Source organism: Arachis stenosperma, chromosome 4, assembly GCF_014773155.1.
Source record: "Arachis stenosperma cultivar V10309 chromosome 4, arast.V10309.gnm1.PFL2, whole genome shotgun sequence".
Classification (NCBI taxonomy): domain Eukaryota; kingdom Viridiplantae; phylum Streptophyta; class Magnoliopsida; order Fabales; family Fabaceae; genus Arachis; species Arachis stenosperma.
In genome coordinates this window covers 83,878,873-83,887,168 of record NC_080380.1, presented here as the reverse complement: position 1 = coordinate 83,887,168, position 8,296 = coordinate 83,878,873, and positions in this window count along the sequence as shown.

Genomic DNA, 8,296 nt, shown 5'->3' with positions numbered 1-8,296 from the left:
AAGATAAGAATATCTTATCCAGTGAAGATCACAGCCAACTACTATAAATACACTGGAACACCCAGGTATGAGATTCATTCCACATTCTACACATATCTGCTTGGACCCATGCTAACTTAAGCATTGGAGTGTCATTGCAGGTACAACCACCAACCGTCAACACATCAAGCTCGGGTCCCTGACCCCCACCTCGGGCATCTCCAGACGACCGAGCTACACGTTTCAGGTAACCCTCGGAACAAGTACCGAGAGTGCAGATTGTGCAATCGACGCGCGCGCGCACAGTGTGCGTGCGCGTGCATTGCCAATTTAAGATCATGTGCGCGTACGCGCCAGGTGCGCGCACGCGTGCATAGACTTGTGCCTTAGGCCCAATGTTCGCACAGTGCAGGCCTAACTCTCGGGTTTTTGGCTGGAGTCGAATTTTTTTTGCATCCACGCGTACGCGTACAGTGCGCGTCCGCGTGGATGGTCGGAAATTGCTCAGGTGCGCATACGCGTCATATGCGCGCACGCGTGGATGGTGTTCTGTTTTTTTTTTTCAAAAATTTTTGCTATGTTTTTGCACCAATCCAAGCATTCCAAACCTCCAAGCTACTACCAAAACACCCTAAAACCTTATTTATCATATTATACTTCTAACTAAACTTAACAAACCAATAAAAACATGAACTTAAACTAATTCTACCAATATGTACAAAGAAAGAAAAATGAAAAGATGTTACCATGGTGGGGTGTCTCCCACCTAGCACTTTTGTTATTGTCCTTAAGTTGGACTTATGGGGAGCTCCTCTTAAGGGGGCTTGTGCTTGTACTCATCTTGGAACTTCCACCAATGCTTGAATCTCCAATAAGCTCCATTCTTCAATTTCAATATCTTCAAGCTTTGATGGAGTTCTCCACAAACCATGAGCTCCCAAACTTGATTTTCATTGTGCGATCCGGGATCCCACACTTTGTTTTGACACCCGTCCTTAAATTGATCGTCATTATTCCATCCGGGTGGTATGGCCTTGGAATTCTCAAAGAAGCTTCCAAACAACTTCCTAGACCCATGCCATTTGGTTCCACACCAACCATTGCTCTTGAATTTTGAGCTTACAACCGTCATGAGCTTAGAATGATGTTTCCAACCACTACACAACTCTCTTATACTTTTGACTCCACAAAGAGCTCTAAGTTGACCATCATTTTCAATTAAACCATATTCAAGTGAGAAAGTAAGGCTTAGGGATAAGAGTTTTACCCACTTGAATGTTGTGTTGGATGGTGACTTGGGAAGGGAGACCTCCCCACACTTAGACAATGCAAGGTCTACTTCCTTGTGCTCTTCTTTAGTTGTTTCCACCTCTTCACAAGCTTCTTCAATTTCAACCTTTTCTCCTTTTTCACTTGGCTTGGTGTTGTCTTCAAGAACTTCATCTTGCCCAATGGAAGGTGATTCAATTTTGGATAGAAATTCATTGATGAATGAATCCATCTCTTGATCAACCTCTTCATATTCTTCAATTTCGATATACACCATGCCAACTTTTTCCTCTTGGTAGCTCTCCTCCAATTCACTCTCTTTTTCGTTGCTTACCAAGGGTACGGGAGGTTGTGCACATTCTTTTATAATTTCAACTTCATGTTCAATGGGAGAGGATTCCATTGTAGAGAGAAATTCGTCCATGATTGAATCCATCTCTTGATAAGCCTCTTCCAAGTCTCCAACGATGATATGCCTTGGAGGTTGCGCACCCTCCTCAACATCGATATCAAGCTTCTTGGAAGGGTGCTCCATGATGCTACATTCCCATGGACTTTCAACATCTCCTAAATCTTCAACCACTTCTTCCTTTTCTTCAATGATCATAGGCTCCTCCAATTGTTCCAACACAAAACTCGACTCTTCCTTTTCCACCGAACTTTCCAATTTCTCCTTCATGCTTTGTTCTTCTCTTGACCTTTCACATGTGGTCACGGAATTACCTTGAGTCTTCAAACATTGGTGGGCTAAAGTAAGCACCACCTTGGTCAAATTGGTCACAAACTCAAATGTATCCCGCTTCATAGCTTCTTGTCCTTGAGTAACAAAGTGAGAGGATCGTCTATTGGGGCTTGGGGTGAATAGGAAGGTTCATTATTTTGGAGAGAGGGTTCATAGTAGGAAGGTGGTTCTTCTTGGTAAGGGTATGGAGATGGTGAGTGTTGAGGTGGTTCATGGTAGTAATCTTGATAGGGTTGTGGTGGGTCTAAAGGTTCTTGCTCATAATGGTCATAAAAATATGGTATGGATGATTGGTCATATGATGGATATGGATCATAGGAAGGTACTCGGTATGGAAAGGCTTGTGAGAATGGTTGAGGTTCATGTTGAGGATGAGATTCATAGGCATATGATGGTGATTGTTGAGTGTCACAAAAAGAGTCATCATAGCCGTTAAATTGACATGCATTAGGATGGAAATTATACCTATAGGTATCCGGAGGTTGTTGCCAATAGGAGTGATCAATTCCTTGAGGCTCCTCCCATCTTTGTTGGTTCCATCCATCGTACATGTTGCCATTAAAGTCCACATTTCCTACAACACAATTAGAACCAAACTCAAAGCCAAAGTGAGAATTCATAGTGAGAGAACAAAATAAAACTAACAAAAATTAAGAAACAAACAAAAGATAAACCTATTCACAATATTCACATATGTACAATAACCAATAACACAACACCATTGCAAATCCCCGGCAACGGCGCCATTTTGACGATTGGATTTTTGACGGTTTAGAATTTCACAAATGAATTCTCGTTGCAAGTATAGTCTCTAAACCAATCGCTAATCCTTTCATACAAAAATTTGTTTGTCACAAGTACAAACCCCTAAAATCTATAAACCGAAGTATTTAAACCTCGGGTCGTTCTCCCTAGGATTTACAATAAAGTGTCTTGTTATTGGTTGTGAGTTATTTTGGGGTTTTTGAGATTATAGACAAGAATTATAAATGGGAAAGGAAATAAACTAACAACTAACAAAGCTCTTGGCAAGATATGAGAACTAGAAGTCCTATCCTAGTTATCCTTCTCAATTGTGATGAGAATTGTGTATTGCTCCCACTTAGTTAACCTCTAACCATGGAGGAAAGTCAAGTGGATGAATCAATTTGATTCCTCAAGTCCTAATCAACTCCTAAAGGAAAGACTAGCTATAGAGGCATTCAAATCAATTAGCAACTTCTAATTATCAACCAACAAAGGAATTAGATAACTCAAGAGTCACTAATTACTCTACCTAGGCCAAGAGAAACAAAACCTACACTAAAATCCAAACAAGCATTTTATCAAACACTTGGTAGGCATAAAAGGAAAACATAGTAAATCAACAACAAGAATGAAATCTAACAACAATTATTGAAAGAAATTAACAACAACAATCAAAAGAAACACTTTTATTATGAATTACCTTTATTGAATTGGAAGAGAGTAAAAAGGAACAATACTAGATCTATAACAAAATACAAGAACAACATAAGAGAGATTATAACAAAAGAATGGGAGAAGAATGAATGTAACAACAAGGAATTGAGAAGATAGAAGTAGAAGAAGATGAATCTAAATCTAAATCTAAGAACTAAACCTAATCCTAATCCTAATTCTAGAGAGAAGTGAGAGCTTCTCTCTCTAGAAACTAACTCTAATTACTAAACTAAACTAATGGTAACTAACATATGGTTTCCCTCTTCACTCCTTGGGTTAAATAGCATCAGAAATGAGTTGGATTGGGCCCACAAGGCTTCTAAAATCGCTGGCCACGTATTGCATTAAGTGGGTCATGTGCCACCATTGGCGCGTCCGCGTACCGTGCACGTGGGCGCCCCTATGCGCGATGCAACTATAGGAAATCTTATATCGTTTCGAAGCCCCGGATGTTAGCTTTCTAACCCAACTGGAACCGCATCATTTGGACCTCTGTAGCTCAAGTTATGGTCGTTTAAGTGCGAAGAGGTCGGCTTGACAGCTTTCCGGTTCTTTCATTTCTTCATGAGTTCTCCAACTTTTCATGCTTCTTTCTTCATTCCCTTGACCCAATCTTTGCCTCCTAAACCTTAAATCACTTAACAAACATATCAAGGCATCTAATGAAATCAAGGAGAATTAGAATTAGCTATTTTAAGACCTAAAAAGCATGTTTTCACTCTTAAGCACAATTAAAGGAGAAGTTATAAAACCATGCTATTTCCATGGATAAATGTGGGTAAAAGGTTATAAAATCCCCTAAAATCAATACAAGACAAACCGTCAAAACGGGGTTTGTTAGAGCCCTGAGATCTAATTCTTTTTTTGGTTCTTCTGTTGAACCACTGCTGCAATTACATTCTCACTTCCTGTTTGAATTCTAGTTACTTCTAATTCATCTTCTGCTTTATTAATTGCTGTAATTTAATTTTCCTTGCTTAAATTCTGAATTCCCAGTCCTCAAATCCCTTTTTCATTCAAGCAATTTATATTTCTTGCACTTTAAGTTACTACAATTTACATTCTTGCACTTTAAGTTTCGGTCATTTAATTTCTTGTCCTTTAAGATTCAGCACCTTTACTTTCAATTCTCTTTAATTTCTGCAATTCTTCCCTCCCCCTTTACATTTTCTGTCATTTACTTACTGTTGGATACAAAATCACTCAACCAAAACTTGATTCGCTTGACTAAATCAACCACTAAACTAAAGTTGCTTGATCCATCAATCCCTGTGGGATCGACCTCACTCTAAGTGAGTTTTATTACTTGATGCGACCCAGTACACTTGCCGGTGAGTTTTGTGTTGGATCGTTTTCCACACATCAGTTCATGAAAGAGATCTTAAGTCATAAGAAGGATTGGAGAGAAACTGAAAAAGTTTACCTCACTGAAGAATGCAGTGCAGTCATTCTGAAAAGCTTACCAGAAAAGCTTAAAGATCCCGGAAGCTTTAGGATACCATGCACATTAGAGGGTACTTGTACCAAGCAAGCTCTATGTGATCTTGAGGCAAGTATCAACCTAATACTTGTATCTACTATCAGAAAGCTTGGTTTGACTGAAGAAGTCAAACCAACCCGAATATGTCACCAACTTGCTTATGGCTCCATTAAATACCCATTAGGCGTGATTGAAGACATGATTGTCAAGGTTGGGCCATTTGCCTTTCCCACTAACTTTGTGGTGTTGGAAATAGAGGAGCACAAGAGTGCAACTCTCATTCTAGGAAGACCTTTCCTAGCAACTGGATGAACCCTCATTGACGTCCAAAAAGGGGAAGTAACCCTGAGAGTCAATGAGGACGAGTTTAAGTTGAATGTTGTCAAAGCTATTGGTGCGCGAAATTGTAAACAATACTTTTCACAACTCTCATAATCCCCGGTCATGAACTCCAAGAACTTGGTAGTTCAATTCCATGGCATTACACAACTTCGCACAACTAACCAGCAAGTGCACTGGGTCGTCCAAGTAATACCTTACGTGAGTAAGGGTCGATCCCACGGAGATTGTTGCTATGAAGCAAGCTATGGTCATCTTGTAAATCTTAGTCAGGCAAACTCAAATGTATGATGGTGATGAACGAAAATAACACAAAGGTAAAGATAGAGATACTTATGTAATTCATTGGTAGGAACTTCAGATAAGCGCATGAAGATGCCTTCCCTTCCGTCTCTCTGCTTTCCTACAGTCTTCATCCAATCCTTCTTACTCCTTTCCATGGCAAGCTCGTGTAGGGTTTCACCATTGTCAGTGGCTACCTCCCATCCTCTCAGTGAAAGCGATTGGCATATGCCCTGTCACGGCATAGCGGAATTCAGCTGTCGGTTCTCGGTCAGGCCGGAATAATATCCATTGATACTTTTGCGTCTGTCACTAACGCCCCGCCTGCTAGGAGTTTGAAGCACGTCACAGTCATTCAATCATTGAATCCTACTCAGAATACCACAGACAAGGTTAGACCTTCCGGATTCTCTTGAATGCCACCATCAGTTCTTACCTATACCACGAAGACTCTGATCTCACGGAATGGCTGGCTCGTTTGTCAGGCGAGCACTCGGTTGTCAGGCGATCAACCATGCATCGTGTTATCAGGAATCCAAGAGATATTCACTAGAGCTATGATTGCTTGTAGAACAAGAATGGTTGTCAATCACCTTGTTCATGAGTGAGAATGATGATGAGTGTCACAGATCATCACATTCATCAAGTTGAAGAACAAGTGATATCTTGGACAAAGAACAAGCGGAATTGAATAGAAGAACAATAGTAATTGCATTAATACTCGAGGTACAGCAGAGCTCCACACCTTAATCTATGGTGTGTAGAAACTCCACCGTTGAAAATACATAAGCATAAGGTCTAGGCATGGCCGAATGGCCAGCCTCCCAATGATCTAAGATAGCATAAAACGAAGATAGCTACCAAAGTCTTTAATACAATAGTAAAAGGTCCTACTTATAGATAACTAGTAGCCTAAGGTTTACAGAAATGAGTAAATGACATAAAAATCCACTTCCGGGCCCACTTGGTGTGTGCTTGGGCTGAGCAATGAAGCAATTTCGTGTAGAGACTCTTCTTGGAGTTAAACGCCAGCTTTTATGCCAGTTTGGGCGTTTAACTCCCATTTGGGTGCCAGTTCCAGCGTTTAACGCTGGGATTTCTTGAGGTGACTTTGAACGCCGGTTTGGGCCATCAAATCTTGGGCAAAGTATGGACTATCATATATTGCTGGAAAGCCCAGGATGTCTACTTTCCAACGCCGTTGAAAGCGCGTCAATTGGGCTTCTGTAGCTCCAGAAAATCCACTTCGAGTGCAGGGAGGTCAGAATCCAACAGCATCTGCAGTCCTTTTCAGTCTCTGAATCAGATTTTTGCTCAGAACCTTCAATTTCAGCCAGAAAATACCTGAAATCACAGAAAAACACACAAAATCATAGTAAAGTCCAGAAAAGTGAATTTTAACTAAAAACTAATAAAAATATACTAAAAACTAACTATATCATATCAAAAACATACTAAAAACAATGCCAAAAAGCGTACAAATTATCCGCTCATCACAACACCAAACTTAAATCGTTGCTTGTCCTCAAGCAACTGAAAATCAAATAAGATAAAAAGAAGAGAATATGCAATGAATTCCAAAAACATCTATGAAGATCAGTATTAATTAGATGAGCGGGGCTTTTAGCTTTTTGCCTCTGAACAGTTTTGGCATCTCACTCTATCCTTTGAAATTCAGAATGGTTGGCTTCTTTAGGAACTCAGAATCCAGATAGTGTTATTGATTCTCCTAGTTAAGTATGATGATTCTTGAACACAGCTACTTCATGAGTCTTGGCCGTGGCCCAAAGCACTCTGTCTTCCAGTATTACCACCGGATACATACATGCCACAGACACATAATTGAGTGAACCTTTTCAGATTGTGACTCAGCTTTGCTAAAGTCCCCAATTAGAGGTGTCCAGGGTTCTTAAGCACACTCTTATTTGCCTTGGATCACAACTCTTATTCTTTTCTTTTTCTTTCTTTTTCTCTTTCTTCTTTTTTTCTTTTTCGGTTTTTTTTTTTCGCTTGCTTTCTTTCTTTTTTTTTTGTATTCACTGCTTTTTCTTGCTTCAAGAATCATTTTTATGATTTTTCAGATCCTCAGTAACATGTCTCCTTTTTCATCATTCTTTCAAGAGCCAACGTTCATGAACCACAAATTCAAAAGACATATGCACTGTTTAAGCATACATTCAGAAGACAAAAGTAATGCCACCACATCAAAACAATTAAACTGTTATAAAATTCAAAATTCATGCAATTCTTTTCTTTTCAATTAAGCACTTTTTATTCAAGAAAGGTGATGGATTCATAGGACATTCATAACTTCAAGGCATAGACACTAAGACACTAATGATCACAAGACACAAACATGGATAAACATAAGCATAAAATTCGAAAAACAGAAGAATAAAGAACAAGGAAATCAAAGAACGGGTCCACCTTAGTGATGGCGGCTCTTTCTTCCTCTTGAAGATCCTATGGAGTGCTTGAGCTCCTCAATGTCTCTTCCTTGTCTTTGTTGCTCCTCCCGCATGATTCTTTGGTCTTCTCTAATTTCATGGAGGATGATGGAGTGTTCTTGATGCTCCACCCTTAGTTGTCCCATGTTGGAACTCAGTTCTCCTAGGGAGGTGTTTAGTTGCTCCCAATAGTTTTGTGGAGGAAAGTGCATCCCTTGAGGTATCTCAGGGATCTCATGATGAGAGGGGTCTCTTGTGTGCTCCATCCTTTTCTTGGTGATGGGCTTGTCCTCATCA